The sequence below is a fragment of the Tupaia chinensis genome, unplaced genomic scaffold (genome assembly GCF_000334495.1).
Source record: "Tupaia chinensis unplaced genomic scaffold, TupChi_1.0 Scaffold000625_1, whole genome shotgun sequence".
NCBI lineage: Eukaryota > Metazoa > Chordata > Mammalia > Scandentia > Tupaiidae > Tupaia > Tupaia belangeri.
The window spans coordinates 337787-354731 of record NW_006160145.1 but is presented as its reverse complement, the minus strand read 5'-3'; positions in this window follow the sequence as shown (position 1 = coordinate 354731).

Here is a 16945-nt window from a genome sequence, read left to right as displayed (position 1 = left end):
CCCCTGGGGGGTGATTTCTCGCTTTCTGTCTCTATGTCTCTCTCTGTCTGTCTGGCGAGTGCACGCGCCCTACAGTGAAAATCTCTCCAAAAAAAAAAATTTTAAAAAGAAAAAATTACAAAAAAATGAGAAGACAGAGAGAGAGGCAGACAGAGACAGGCAGAGACAGAGAGAGGGTTAGAGGAGCTCCCTACCACTCAAGTCTGAGCCCTGGAGGCTGTATTATCAGTAGAAAAATCTTCATTTCTCTTTTTTCCCTGAAATGACTAGTTCTTAAAAGCAATGGAGTCTTCTTCTGAGAAGTAACATTTTAAGATTGATTTATTTCACATACTAATATCCATTTGGATTTCTTCCATGACCATGCCATGATAGTTCATTTTTTTGATAATTTATTTATTTATTTTTTTACAAGATTTTTTTTTTTTTTTTTGCTACTGGGTGCATGTGCTCACCAGAGAGACAGAGACAGAGAGATAGAAATTGAGAAATCATCTCCCAGACAGGATGGCCATGCCACAATCCCTTTTCCTCTAGTCTCCTCTTGGGAATTTGGGCATGCACTCACATATATCTGGTGTGAATTTTGAGCCGGCGGGTCTGGGATTTGAACTACGGTTTACTACATGAGAGTCCAGCGATGTAACCATTATACCATCTGGAGGTCCCAGATAGTTCATTTTTTGTTAATGCAAAATAATATTCTTTTGTCCAGATCTGTTAGTTTATTTACTCATCCTGTGAATGATATATTAGTTGATTCTAAGTTTTGGCAGTTATGAATAAAGCTGCTGTAAACATCACATGCAAGTGTGTTGACATAAGTTTTCAGTTTATTTTGGATAAATACCAAGGATTGCCTCAAAACATTTTTGCTTTGCATATATAGGCCCGTGGAATGAAGAGGCAGGATATGAATTAGAACTTTTTAGTGTGTTAGGTAAAAGCATTTTGCTGTGTTTGGAAGTGCTCTTGTGTTTGGACTTCACTTCAGATAAATATATCCTTTTATGTTATAACTTTAAATGCAAATTGGTAAAGCAAATGGTACAGAAAAGAGAATGCATCTTTGCCAGAATGGGCTCCCTCTCACCTCCCTGCACCTGTTGTCACCTGCCCTTCATCCTGGGTGGTGAAAAAAGCCTTGATTGTCCCATAGTTCATGTACTGACTGTGTTTATCAAAACGTTGTTCATGATTTATAAAACTTGCTTTCACTATTCAGTCAGTATTTTATTCTAGATGTGTAAATTATTTGGATGTCACTGGTGCAGAGGAAGTGCCCTATAATCTTTTTCCCTTTGAAATGAATGAAATGTTGTTTTATTTAGTGACTTCTCATGCAATGGCAGGATTTTTAGGAATGATTCAATGTCATTAGCAAGGGATAGGTGTCCTGGAAGATGGTCTGTGGAGGTCAGGGCTTATGCCTTTTCATTTTTATAGTGATAGCACTGTATGCTAGCAGGTAGTAGGCCTTCAGTGAAAGTTTGTGGCGTGAAAACTAATTTCTCTCCACAAAACAGCAGGGAGTTCATTTGCAAACCAATACTGCAGGGATCGTGCAACAAAATGCCTTTTCAAAATGAATATGGCTTTGGGAATTTCGTTGCCTGATTGAATCAGAAGCAGTGAAGGAATCTTATTAAAAATGAAGTTTAGAGGGGCAGCCAATGGTGTGGCAGTTAAGGTGGCTGGATCCCACATGGACAGCTTTGTGGTTTAAGTCTCAGATCCTGCAGCTTGAAAAAACATGCAAGGCATGCATACATGCATGCCCAAAATCCCGAGAAGAGAACGGAGGTAAAAGGATTGTGGGATAGCCATTCCCCTGGGCACGGTAATTTGTCACCTTCCCTCTCTCTCCAATGAGGGTATGTGACCTATAGCAAAAACAAAAAAAAAGAGAAAAGTTTAGAAATGCACATATTTGCTTTGCATTGGAATGACAGTGCTGCTTTTCAAGAGTTTTGAAGGAGGATGAGCAATGGATTCCCAGTTGGTTCCTCAGTGAGGCAGATTAGCGTGACTGCAGAGAAAGAAGAGTGGAGAGAGCCTGAAAAACAGGAGATGGCCACTTGGAGGAACTGGTTGAACAGCAGAGAGCAACCAGTTTGGAGAGCTGGGAGCATGAGATGGGGGAAAGGCATGAACAGGGTTGGTGTTGGTTCAGGGAAGAGAGGAGCCAATTTCAGGAGATTTCTATGAAAAGGGAAGAGCAAAGGCCTGAGATATTAACCTGTAAATATGTTAGGAGGCCATTGAAAAGAAGGCTCAGCCCGGACAGGTGCTGAAGTCTGGGCTTTGCTTTTCTAACAAGACAGAAGTGGAGAGAGATGGAGACACAGAGACACCAAGAGAACACTGAGAAAACAGAGGAGAGCTATACAAAGTCAGAGAGCAAAAGAGACGTAAAGAAGGAGAAGGTGATGAGGGAGGAGAGGGGTGTGGTGGAGAGAGAGCGAGAGAGACGGGGAGGGAGAGAGAGAGAAGGAAGAATTTGCTCTGATGAGAAAGATGTGACGGAACCTGCAAGTGAAGCCTATTAAGAGCCTAGTGGTTAAGGTGCTGGACTCCCACATGGCTGACTGTGGTTCGAGTCCTGGACCTAGTGGCTTGCTTTCTCACTTTCTCTCTCTCTCTTCTCTGGTGAGCACATGGGCTCTATAGCAAATTAAAAAAAAATGATAAATCATATCAAATAAATAAATTATTAAAAAAATAGAACCCAGTTGAAGAGTGAGAGCTTGTCAAAACAGAGGAATGTGGGAACCAGCAGTTAGGGTAATGGCTATGTCGCTGGATTCCCACGTAGTCGACCGCGGTTTGCGTCCTAGACCTGGTGGCTTAAAACTCATGCTGGGTGTGTGTGCGTGCGTGCCCAAGATCCCGAGAGGAGAATGGAGGAGAAGGGATTGTGGTGTGACCATCCCCTCTGGGGGGTGATTTCTCGCTTTCTGTCTCTATGTCTCTCTCTCTCTGTCTGGCGAGCGACGTGCCCTATAGCAAAAACCTCTCCAAAAAAAAAAAAAACCCCAAAAACCCCCAAAACAGAGGAATGTGTTTTAGTGTTTTTGCTGCCTATTGGTCATGGGATCTCAGTGGTCTTAGCACATTGTGGTTCTGTACCCCCATTCTCCAACCGACAGCATAGACCTCAGGATATAGACACAGAGCCAGATAAAGGCACTTGAAAGTGACAGAAGGGAGAAACCAGGAAGCTAGGGCTTTGATTATGAGAGAAATACAGAAGACAGCAGTCAGCCAGAACATTTGTTATCATCTGATGGAGGGGACACGAAAGCCACCACTATGATAATACCCCCAGAGTCCTGGTACATTTTACTTTTTAATCAAAATTTATTGTTAAGGTAGACAGTGAGGTTCTGTTTTTGGGGGGTTTTGGTGAACATAGGGATTTTCCTGTTGGAGTTTTGGAGTTCAGATTCTTTTTTCTGCTTTGGCTACTGCAATGGTTGTAACTCTTTGACCCCTCTGTAAAATAAAAAATGAGAATGTTAACAGAAAAAAGTCCAGTGCTTTCCTTCATGAAAACATGGCAGGACTCAATGTGGTAAGAGACCCTGTTACTCCCAGGTTTGGAGAGTGGATACAATATTCTGCTATGACTCTCCTGCTGGTGACAACATGAGGCTAACCCACAACGTCATCTGTCCTAACTGGAGACACAGCTGTGCTGAGACTGGGGACAGTGGCATCAACCTTCCCTTCAAATGTTCTGAGGAAACATGTTTTCCATCACTTACTTCATGTATCAGAGAAAGCGTGGAGGATGCCTATAGCAATACCCCATTGGTGTTTTGTAAAAAGAAACATTTCAGCTTGAAAAGGTTATATTATTTATATATATTATTGAAAGCAGGTACATGCTAGTATGCCTAGTCTTTTGAGACCAGCAGACCCCAACAGATTATACAATAAGGGTAAACAAAATGAAATATTTAGGATTTTTTGTCCCAAAGTGGTGAAAGGTTATTTTGTTTTCCATGGGCCAGAAATGAGCTAAAGAAAAAGGCCTCTTATCCATTCATGTTTTTGTGTCTTCAATTTCCATTATCAATTAAAAGACAGCAAACTCTTATCCTGAAGACAAGTGCAATTAGATCCAATAATGAAATCATCAAGTACTACTGAGGTGGAACTTGGCAGTAATTAGTTTTTTGATACATAAATACAATTTCCAAATGCAATTTGTCCCTAAGCCCAGGCTGCTGAATCAATTCACCATGTTTGCTTTTACAAGTGAATGTGCAGTGAGGTGTATTCCAATTCCTCTGGGCTGTGTCTCTCTGTGGAGAATGAAACAAGTTGGTTAACATCTGAAACAGCTAGTTGGACAAGGAGAAGAAGTGTCGGTGTGCTCTTCTGGGGAGCAGGAGTACGGCCGGTGCCCCCAGATCTGACTCTGAATTTCTATCAGATGGCAAGCTGACCCTCCCTGTCTTTCTCTCTTTTTTTAGCTCTGTCTTTCTTTTCCCTTTTCCATTCCTTAACACGTCTCTTTCATTCATTTATCTATGCGTTCATTCATTCAGCATTTACCAAGGGCCTGCTACACTGTGGTAGTTGCTGGGATATAGCAAAGAGAATAGACACGATTTCTGTCTTCCAAAGATCATTAATTTAGTATTCAGCATGAAAGAAATATTTTTTAATTAGAATTGCTGTAATTCTACGAAAGATCCTATGGAAACGTAGAATAAGGGGCTCCATCCCAGTCTGGGGGTTCGTGGAAATGGCATTGCACCTTTGATAGAAACATGAATAGGGCTTAGGCAGAGAATTTGGGAGAAAATTATCCAGGCAGAGAGCAGTACAGAAGAAAGCCCAGGACAACAGAGAATAGAGAGAATGCCAGTGAGGTGACAGCCAAGGAAGGAAGCACCAAAGGGCAGGTGACAAAGTGCTGGGGTTGGCAGATGGCCAGACTGCTCAGGATGTGTAGCCCTCGTTCAAGGTCTCAGACATGATTTTAAGAGCAACAAGGAATCCTTTGAAGATTTAAAAGTAGAAGGGCAATACGATCCTACTCTTTAGTTGCCAGGCTCCCCGATGGTTCAATAATGACATAGCTCTTAGTTTGGAAGGTCTATCTGATCATTCTTCAAGTCAGTTTCCAGCATCCCTCGATGTTTGCAAGGTGCCAGAGAGAGGGAATTACCGTGGGTGGCAGAGACTCTCACAACTAGTGATGCCAGTGATAGGAAGCCTTAGCAATCACATTCAGAAACACTTCAAGCGCAAGTTCAAGATTCACACGTGGGGTCATCAGATGAGCAAAATACCAGCTTTGATATGAATGAATGTATTTGCCAAGTGTTGGCAGAAAGTGGTTATTTCCCCTCGCCGCTTTCCTATTCCAAATCCACTTAACAGGTAGTTAGATCACTGATTCAGTTTTCCCTCTGAAGTCTGGGGCCATGGAGGGGCCTTCGGACTGACTTTGGATTCTTTCTACAAAATAATGGGAGTGAAGTATCTGTTGACCTAGTTTCTAAATGAATGGAGACTGCACCTTCAGTTGCTCCAGTGTATTAGATAGGTGAGAGGAGCCTGTTGTAGAAGAAACTCGACAACAGAGCAGTTTAAAGAACAGAAAAGTCTTATTTCTCTTTTTCCTGATATGACCAATTCAGGTCAGGGAGAAAGTTCTGCTTCTTTTGATCTTTGGGGGACCCATATTCCTTGTGTGTTGTTACTCTTCTTCCTTGAGATATTGTCATCAGCTGCATGAATGATGCTAGGTTGTGGCCAACTGGAATGAAATGCCAGCTGGAACGAAAGTGGAAGGCATTTGCAGATATCTGAAGTGGCATCTGTCACTTCTGCTCAGCCATGGGCACACACCTCCTTGTAAAAGAGACGGTGAAATGTAATCTCTATGGCTCGCTACAGTTCTACTGCTGTGGAAGAGGGGAGACCAAGTTTTCACGGACAACAAAGACTCCCCACCACACCCAGTGTGATACATTGAAAAATGTATCCACGCTCTTTGCAATATGATGTTGAGGTTCTTCCAGTCAAGAGATGGAGTCCATTTTCCTGCCCCTTGAGTTGAGGCTTAATTCTTGCTTTGCTTTAGCCCATAGAATATGAAGTAGTGGCAGCATGCCAGCCCAAGCCTAGGCATTAAGAGCATTTACGTACTCTCTTAGATTCTGCCACCACTATTTCAAAGAGCCCAGGTCAGGCTTCTGGAAGATGAGAGGCCGGTGGATACTTTGGACAAAGGGATGGTTTATGCCCAGGAAAGGACAGAGCTGGATGGCATGAAATTTCATCAAGCTACTCAGAATGTAGTTTCAGGCAGTGATTAACTGCGGATAACTTATATCCTGGAAAGCAAAACCACGGATAAGGGGAATGACCTGTATTCTTTACCTTAGTTACTAAATAGACCCTGTAAAAGCTACTACGTTATCTCATTGAATCATCAGAAAGAAGAGGAGCATATATTTTTGTCTTACTATTTAAGCATAAAGATTGTTCTCACATTATAGGGACAATGTCAGGGCCCAGGGAGGTGAAGTCACTTGACCAGATTGTACATGAGGAGAGGGTTGGATGGTGCTGCTGCTGGTCTAAGTGTACAGGGTGGCCTCACTGATATCTATCTTGTTAAAATGCATTTATTTTCAGGATTGTGGAATCCTGCAGGTTAAGTGTTTAGTGATGCATTACATTTTCATGTCCATGTGGTCAGCTAAGGAGAGAGCAAGGATTTTTAATGTGCTGCTCTTCAACTGATTCTAAGAAATCATTTAGAGCCAATAATTTTGAAGTACGGACCGGTGGAGGGAGGTATCCAGAGCCAAGTCCTGTTCTTTAATGACACAAATGAATCTCTTTGCAGTTGGTTGATTTAGACAGATGTGTATTCTGTCTCCCGGTGGGCCGCCTGAAAGGTGTCTCCATGGCACTTTATATAAACTTGTGTTACAACTCTGTGTAATAATGATTTTCCATGCTTTCTTTTTTCCTTGCCAGGTAGGAAAGCGTAGACCTGAGACTTCTTTAGTCATATTTTGTCTCTGGTCGCAGTCAGTCCATAGTAGGTGCTAAGTAAGCAAGGAAGAAATACTTTATTGTGGTAAAATCTCTGCCTTCGAGGAACTTCTACTGTACATGAGGAAACATAAAAAAGGAAGTTATGAGATAGCATGAATGGTACACTTTCTGTTTAACCATGCGCATATGTTTGCTTATATACCAGAAATAGCATCTCTAGGATTCTCCACCAAATGGTTACCTTTGTGAGGTCAAATGATAAGGATGTTCCATGTAATACATTTCTAGAAGGTTTTATAATAAGCAGAAGCGTTTTTGTCATTTAGTATTTAGTCAGAGAAAACACGGATATACAAGTAATAGGCATGGATTACTAGACAGAGTTGCACGTTCTTAGTTTTAGAGTGCATCAGCACACAGGAAGCACAATAAGAGCTCCACAGAACTCCAGGCAGTGGGCCACGTGGTCAGGGAAGTCTCTGAGAGAAGGGCTTTGAATCTCACTCATTATTCAGGCCTTTGAAATAGGTTTCCAAAAGGCAAGCAAGTGCTGATCTTCCCATTTGATCTCAGAATCTTGTTGCTTTTAGAAAAGCCAATGCCATCTGTTTTTGGAAACTGGCACTCATACCCAGTCGCTAATTTGGATTTCTAAACCACTTTAAAAATTAATGGCTTTATAAAGGTCTGCAACTCCCTCTTAAGAGTTTAATATCATATTTATAAACTCAGTTCATATTGAGTTCCAGCATATTGCAAATAATTTACAGTGCTGTCCTGCTCGAAGCATAACTAATGTGGATCCACAGCTGTGCAGATAACTTTTCTATCAGTGGATGATAAACTATAAGTGGCCCCATTTGCATGCAGGGAAATAGTCCAGATTTTAAAAGCTGCATTGGTGCAACCGGGAGAGAAATTCTATAGCAATGGCTTCCCTTACCTGGAAATCATCTCAATAGTCATAAATACAACCAGCCTCTTTTTCTGCTTGTTATTCTACCTAAGCAGAGTGGGCTGGTCATGAAGTTTATGGCCCTTTGGTCAGCTTGCATGGACATTTTCCCAAGCAGCTGCTAAATAGTTAGTTAACCAGCTCAGGGGCCCTGAGATCAAAAGCGAAGATCAGTAATGGCCGAATGGGTGGGTGGAGGTTTTGGATCTGGGTCAGTTGCTCCATAAGGAAGAAATACATAAAGCTATGCTTATGTTTTCTGTGTGTGCCTCAACATTGCTAGTAATTTCTTGGTGCCTTTCAGAATCCCGGAAGTAAGTTCTGCTCTTCTCCAGCCAACCAGGTGTGAAGTTTTGGGCCTTCAGATCATGGTTCTGTGCATCTGCCTATCAAGAGTCCTAGTTATGCTGATCCCACTCACAGCTTTGGGGTGCAGTACCCAAGGTGTGTGATCTAAATTTAAACGGGAAATCTAGCTGAATATTTTATGCACTGTCTCGTTCTGTCTAATGACTTTTAACCTTATGTCTTCACTATGATTTTTACTCATATTTTTGAAACATGAAGTAATGATGACCTATATACAATATGCTAAAGATGGTACTTGGTCATGGCTAAAATGTTAAAAGAAATCTTTTGAAGACCAGTAGGTGACACGGTGGTTAAAGCACTGGACTCCCACATGGCCTAGCAGTGTTTGATTCCTAGACCTGGCAGCTTCAAAATTATTCTGGGCATGTGTATGTGTGTGCCCAAAAACCCAAAAAGAGAATGGAGAAGGGACTGCAGCATGGCCATCCCCCTCTGCAGAATGACTTCTCACTTTCTCTCTCTCTGTCTCTGTCCAGCAAGAACATGCACCCTATGGCAAAAAAATTCTACAACCCCCCCCCAAAAAAAAAATCCCCTTTTGTTTATTTTATTCTGTCAACATAGAATTCCTTCACCTCTCATAAGCCTGGTACTTTGGTATTAAATGCAGGGCAAATATAAGCACTTGTATTTTTCTCTTATTCATTTTATTTTATTTCATTTCATTTTATTTTTACTTCTTAAGACAGAGGGTATGTTGCCAGAGGGAGAGAAAGAATGAGTGAGAGAGGGAGGGAGAGAGAGAAAGTATCTTCCAGTGGGTCTGATCACATTACGATCCTTTTCCATCCACTCTCCATACCATCTGGGTCTTGGGCACATCTGTGCACACACATGCAGCTTGTTTCAAGTTGCTTGGGTTGGGATTCACACCATGGTGGGTCATGTGGGATTGGTGTAGAGATACAGTGTTTAACCACTGTGCTTCAGGGCTGGCCCTAACCACTTCTTATTGCAAAATTGTGTCTTATAAGATGTAGTTTCTTATGAGGTGCCCTAGGGACCAACATAGAAAGCAGGACAGAGAAACCAGGTTCTGGGATGGTTTGCCCAATTATCGACCAGATCAGTTGCAGTTGTTCTTATTTCATATTTGGAGGCTCCATTAGATTAGTGTATGTATGGGAAAACATCTGTCCCCTTCTCTCCTCCACTTTGATGGGAGGAGAAGATGTCCCTACATGTTGATGTTGGCCTTAGCTATATGATGTTCTTTGGCCAATAGTCTGTGGACGTGAGTGACAAGGTGCCCAGTCTGCATCTCTGTTTTCAATAGGTACCACTTATCCTACTCACCCCACTGGGAGCTTCTCAGAGTCCTGAGCCATGAAAACATGTCTAAGTAGCTGCTGCTCATTCAGTTGATTCCTGGAATGAGACATGTGAGTCATAACCAGATACATGTTAACAACAGACACTTCTTCTTCTTCTTTTTTTTTATTTTTTTAATTTTTTTTAGAGATTTTTGCTATAGGGTACATGCAGAGAGACAGAGAGATAAGAAGTGAGAAATCACCCCCCAGGGGGGATGGCCATGCTGCAATCCCAATTCTCCTCTCAGGATCTTGGGCACACACATACACATGCCTGGCATGAATTTAAGCCACTGGGACTGGAACTTGAACCGCAGTTGACTACATGGGAGTCCAGTGATATAGCCATTACATGATCTGCTGGTCCCAACAACAGACGCTTCTTAATGTGCAACATTAACATGTTTGTGGCTTGTTTGTAACTCAGAGACAACTGGTTGACTGATACAGGCCTTTAATTGAGATTTCATTTGGAGTGAAGATTTATTCACCCATTCAGTTATTTAAAAAGTATCTTATACCCTGCTATATTGCAGGTAAAATATCACTAAATAGATGGTCTTAAAAATACATTGGTTTTGTTTGTTTTCTTTTGTTGTTGTTGTTATAGGGTGTAAGCTCTTGCCAAAAAGACAGAGAGGGAAAGTGAGAAACTGCCACCCAGGGGGATGGCCATGCTGCAGTCCCTTCTTTTCTGTTCTCTCTAGATTTTGGGCACATTTGTGCACTCACCTCTTCTCTTCTGTTCTCTCTGGATTTTGGGCACATTTGTGTACTCACGCGGCATGATTTTTCAAGCCCTCTTGTCCGGGACTTGAACTTTGCAGTCAGCCCTGTGCCATAACCTCCACACCACCTGTTGGCCCCCACTGCTTTTGTTTTTTTAAGTTTGTTTTATTTACTTTTTCCATGTATAGAGACAAAGAAAGAGAGACAGAGGAAAAGAGAGACAGCACCCCCTCAATAGGATCTTGATGTTTGGCTTCAGCCATTTTCAGATCATGGGCATGTGTGTATCTGGCCTTAGAGAGATGTTTGGACATAAACCCGAACCCTCACTCGGATGTAAATCAGCCTCACAGCATCATGTTTTACCACTGCACCACTGTCCAGCTTCTCCACCTTCTGCTCTGTATATTTGATATAGAGGGTTATGATTATTTATAATACATCAACTCCAAGAAATAAAATCAAGACATGCAACTCTCCGAGGAAAACAGTACTAAAACATCAGTTTGAGAAGTGACCAAGAACTGACAGCAAATTAATGTTAATTATGTTCAAACAATAAGCAAACCATATGCAAAGACACACTCCTCAAAACTATTTTTATGGAAGAGAGGCCCCAAACTGAGAGGACTAGCTACCAAAATTTACAGTTCCAGTTCTTGCTCTGGGAGTTGGATGTCAAAGAAACCCAACAGGAGTCCTGAGTAGTCTTAGAAGCAAAAGGGACTGGTGTGACCAACCAGGCTTCTGTCTCTTTCCTGTGTAACTAGTTCCCATCTTTCAGGCCTGGGGATGGTGCAGAGCTGATCTGAATGTATTTGGAATGAATCTTCCTAACGAGCTGTCAAGTTCAGTGGAATTGCCAGGCCTGGGCTTTAATAACTTCCTGGTTTTTAGTACCTGAACCTATAAAGATGATTTATAGAAGACAGAGGATGGAGAGTGGTCAGGGTGGGGTGAAAAGGGTGGGAGGAGGGGAGCTGACATTGCCATCAGAATAAGGGGCATGTGTAAACCGTCCATCTGGGTCTTGGTGTTGCACATCTGTCTGCAGCTGGAGACAAGGGGGGATGGAGAGGGAGAGGTGAAGTAGCTAGGGATGGAATTAGGAAATGGGCAAAGCTTGAATGTGGAGGCTTTCTCCTCCCTTTTGACCAAACCCTGCCTGATTCTACCTTCTCTCATTTCCATATTCACTCCATTCCCATTCTCTTTTCTTTTCTTTTTCTTTTTAAAAATAATTATATTTAATTTTTAAAAAATTCTAATTTGACCTTAGAGGGACAGAACAAAAGAGAGAAAGAGCAAGCTGCCAGGTCTGGGACTTGAACCTTGCCACCATGCCACCTGCTGGTCCACCCTCTTTTCAGTCTATTCTTTCTCGCAAGCTGCCAGGTCTGGGACTTGAACCTTGCCACCATGCCCCCTGCTGATGTACCCTCTTTTCAATTTATTCTCTCTTTTTTTTTTTTTTTTCCCTCAAGAAGCATTGCTCCCTAAATTGTCTTATAAATCACAGTGCTTAGGACTCAGTGGGGTTTTAGCTCCTTTATAACTATAAAGAACAGAAGTCCTGCCCCTTCATTTTTATAGAGGTCTGGGACTTGAACCTTGCCACCATGCCCCCTGCTGATGTACCCTCTTTTCAATTTATTCTCTCTTTTTTTTTTTTTTTTCCCTCAAGAAGCATTGCTCCCTAAATTGTCTTATAAATCACAGTGCTTAGGACTCAGTGGGGTTTTAGCTCCTTTATAACTATAAAGAACAGAAGTCCTGCCCCTTCATTTTTATAGAGAATCTGAGTCCCAAAGACTGACTGACTTCAGTATATTTTCCAGCTTGTCATTGGTGCACCCAGGACTGGGCCTCTTGACTTCACCTGATGCTTTTTCTGGTACTCGGGGAGAATAATCTCTGCTCAAGGCTTGAGATATTATCATCACCTGGGGTTCTTAAACAAACTATAATAGGTAAGCAAAAGGATGAAAATCCAATCAAGAAATTTCACGTTCCAAACATAGGCAAGGAGGAAAAGCATTTCTAACTTGATTCCCTCTTGAACCTCTCAATTTTATTTCTATCTGCTATTTTTCTGCTCTGCCCAGGGAAGGATCTTTTCAATGAGATATTTTCTTTCTTCTTTTTTTGGAGAGTTTTTTTTTTTTTTTTTTTTTTTTTTTTTTTTTTTTTTATGGGGGGTGTTTACCCCCCACACAAATGCGTGTACTCACCACACAGACAGAGAGAGACTGAAAGCGAGAATTCACCCCCCCAGGGGGTATAGCCACAATCCTTTCTCCTCCATTCTCCTCTCGGGATCTTGGGCACGCATGTACATGCACCCAGCATGAGTTTTAAGCCACCGGGTCCAGGACACGAACCGCAGTCGACTATGTGGGAGTCCAGCGACATAGCCATTATGCTAACTGCTGGTCCCTCAATGATATATTTTCTGAATCTGCCTGGTATCAAAGTTGCGCCAGCCTTTAAGAAGTCCAATGTGCATTGACACTTTAAGGATTCTAAGCTATTATGAAAGTACCACATTGGCAAGCTCTAGCATCGCAAATATGACTACACACTATTATGTAACATTAAAGGATATTCCCCCATTTTATTCTGTTTTTTATACTCCTAGTCCCCATTCATTCAGATAAAGCATTTTATGCTTATTGCCTTAGTAAGGAGGTGATACAAAGCTGATCCACTATGATTGATGGTCATAGTGTACACCTGCATAACTGTAGGACAATCAAAGACTAGTCTTCTTATTACAGATCCACAGCATCATGAAAACCTTACAGAACCCAGACATAATCTTTGGAGAAACTCTTTGTGTGTGCTGGGTGTATGTGAAAAGAACCCATGTCTCAGAGGTACTAAATCATCAGTGAGGGCAAAACTTTTAGCCACAGCGTGCATAAGACCTCTGGAACTGAAGAGAAGAGGAGAATGGGAAAGAGGAGAGGAACACTGAGACAATGGCATTTTCTTTGGTCTGTGTACCTTATCCACCCTTTGCTCATCTATGGGAGAGAAAAGAAGTCCTGTAGATAAGTTTAGGGCTCTGTCAGGAGAGAATTCTGTTGTTACATTGGTGAATTATTGTTGTGTACAAAGTATGCCAACCAATAAGCTCTCATTTAACTCATGCTTCTGTGGGTTGACCGAGGCTTGCTGAAATTGATTGGTCTTAGCTTGGTGGCTCTTCTATTTTCAGCTGGGCTGTTCCATGTCTGAGTGTTGGCTGGGGGTCAGGTGATGCAGTATTGACCCATTGGAGAATCTTGCTCTTCCCCTCATGTTTCCTATTCACCTGTGATCAGTGGTATAGCCTGAGCATATTTATCTCATTGTTGTAAGCAGAGGTGCAATAGAGTTGGTGGAGGGAAATGTGTAAGCCTCTCAAGGCCAACACTTTGAGCTGACATGCTGTCTCTTTCAGTTTATTTGATTACTCGAGGCATATCATGTGGCCACATCCAAACTCAAGAAATATAATCTACCCCTTCAGTGGGAGCACTGCAAAGTCAAATGGCAAAGGTGTGACTATAAGATGATTCAAAGAATTGGCCCAGTCATTCAACTTAGCATCCTCCCCTTTTCTGGGCAGAACCGAGAGAGGGGATAAGACCATGGGAGGAAATACTTGTACAGTTTATCTAGCTAGATGGGTTTTAGCCAGCCTTGCGATTTACTCATATCCTACAGGGATGTTTCCATTGAATAGTTGTAACTTATCAATGACCCACTGGATTAGGGCTAAGGAAAAGTCATGATTTATTTTTCCTAAGCAAAAATGCATCATGATTTTCTAAAAAACAAATAGATAAATCAATGGTCATAGGGCATACCTGCTTAACCATAGGACAATAAGTCTAGCTGTCCTCTTGTTTCAAGTCCATGGGATCATGAAAACCTTCTAGAACTCCCCATAATCTTTGGATAAACTATTTGTGTGTGTTGAGTATGTGTGTATGTGTGTGTGTGTGTGTGTGTGTGTGTGTGTGTGTGTTGGGGGATCCAAAAATCACCAGTTTTTAAAGCTCACTGGATATTTTTTGAGTGCCCTAGCAACCATGTATTCGAAATAACAGATCAGCACTGTCCAATAACAATATAATGTGAGCCACATGTATAATTTTAAGTCTTATTGCAGCCCCATTAAGAAATTAAAAGAGGTAAAATAAAAAATTTAAAAAGTTTCTTTTACTGAAAGAAACAGGCATCCCTGAGAGGGACTTATCACAATATGACCTTCCAAAATCTTTTAGATAGCTGGAGTCACAGGCATACCCTTGTGCATACATGGAGTGCTTCAGGTCAAAACTTCTGCACAATTTCAATTTTCTGATGACACCTTTCCTTTCTTAGATCTCTCTGCTTCTGATATCTGAACTAATTTTGGCTTTCTTGACAACAAGCAATTTGTTTTTTTTTTATAACTTCACTAGAGTCACTGAATATAGAGTAGATATGGTAGCCTTGAGATACAGAGGCTAAATCGTCAAGTAAATCGTCACCCACTAAATGACATCATCCACAAGACTAGTTTTGTAATCTAGATTCAGATTCTTGCCAAATGGTCTTAAGAATTATTCTATTTTCTTTTTTAAAAAATCTTTAAAAAACTTTATTTAAATTTATTTATTTACATTCATTCACTGTATATCATTACAACATACAAAATGAGATTTTCCATCCAGAATACACTGTATATTGGCTCAATTAAGCACATCAACATATGTGTTATCATCAACAAATAATTTTCCATTTTTTATTTCCTATATATTTTGCTTTTTTTTTCCCAGTCTTGATTCCCTCTCTCTCACCCTCTACTATCTCCCACCCTCCTCCCACCCTGTCTCTGGTATCAATGGTTGCTTTCTATGGCTTCTCCTCCCACCCCCACATTTTATTGATTCACTAAAAATCTTAATTAATCTAAATATTTTGAATAGCAAGCACAGCTGATATATACATACCCATGAATACAAGTCTGACTTTAGGCATAAACCTCAGTGAGTAGAATGAATATTCTATGAAGTAGCACCTAGCTGGGGCTACATAGCTTACTGCAGTCATTGAGTAGGCATTTTAATGCATTTTTTTTTAATTTCAAGAAAAAAAGTTTTAGGTTTTCTTTTTTCCTGAAACCTTTTTCAACTTAATTAATTTACATTCATTCCCTAAGCATCTTCACAGCATACAAAATGTGATTTCCCATCCAGAATATACTGCATAGTGGCTTAATCATGCATGTTATCGTCAAAAATTTTCCAATTCTAGTTACACACACACACACACACACACACACACACACATATATATATATATACATAATTTTTTACCCCTCTTTCTGACTCTCTGTCCTTTCTTACCCTCTTCTCACACTGTCTCTGGAGTCTACACATAGTATTTGGATGTTTGGCTATAGTTCCCTTAGACCTGTCACTCAAGTTTGTGGACTGGAAGCTGAATTATTAGTAGGAAATCTTCATCTCTTTTTTCCCCTGAAATCAGTTTGCAGAGCCATGAGGAATCTCCTGAAGGCCTGGCTCTTGCCTCTCCTGCCACTCAAGTTTGTGGGTTGGAAGCTGTATTGTCAGTAGGAAATCTTCGTCTCTTTTTCCCCTGAAAATCACTAGTTCTCAGGAGCCATGAGGAATCGAATTATTTTATTTTCTAGGCCTTCTATATTGCCTTTAAATATTAAATTCAGGAGTCTTAAATATTACATCCACGAGTCTATTGTATATAAGCTACCTCCTAAGCTCCAACACTTCCTTCAACTTCTTCACAGTGAAGAAAGTCAAGGGTGGGTTGTAAGGATTTCAAGGACTATTTGAACATAGTTCCCCTTTTCCTTTTAAAAGATGCCCTCATTGCTAATATCAACGGTTTCAAGTGTCGCTAATATATCCTTATACAAGGATCAAAAAATGGAACAAAACAAAATGAGAACTTCTCCAATATCAGATCAAGCCACAGCAAACCACCCTAGACCCAGTGCCTCCATCTCTCACATTCCTCCAAGTCCTCACGTGCTCCAACAGGAACGCATACACACGCACTCCCACTTCCTTTTATTATTATATTATTTATTATATTGTTGTTATTAATGAGAAATCTTTTATTATTATTATAATTATTTACATTCACTTATTATGTCATCAGTATGCACAAAATGGATGTTCTCAGCATGAATACACTGCATATTAGTACAGTCAGAGATACTACCATACACGATATCATCAACAGATAGCTTTCCATTTTTGTGTCCTTTATATGTTTTGCTTCTTTCTCTTTCCCCTTGCTTCCCTCCCTCTTGCCCATGTTCCATCATCCTCCCACACTGTCTCCAGTATCCACAGTGGTTCTCGATGCTTTTAAACCTTCTAATATTTCAGTTTCTACCATAGAGTATAGACACTTGATATATATTTAGTGGGTATATACAGTGCCTCTCTTTCACAGTCTGGCTTGCTTCACTTAGCAGTAAATCTTTTATATTTGTCCACTTTTTTACCGCATACCAGGTTCTCAT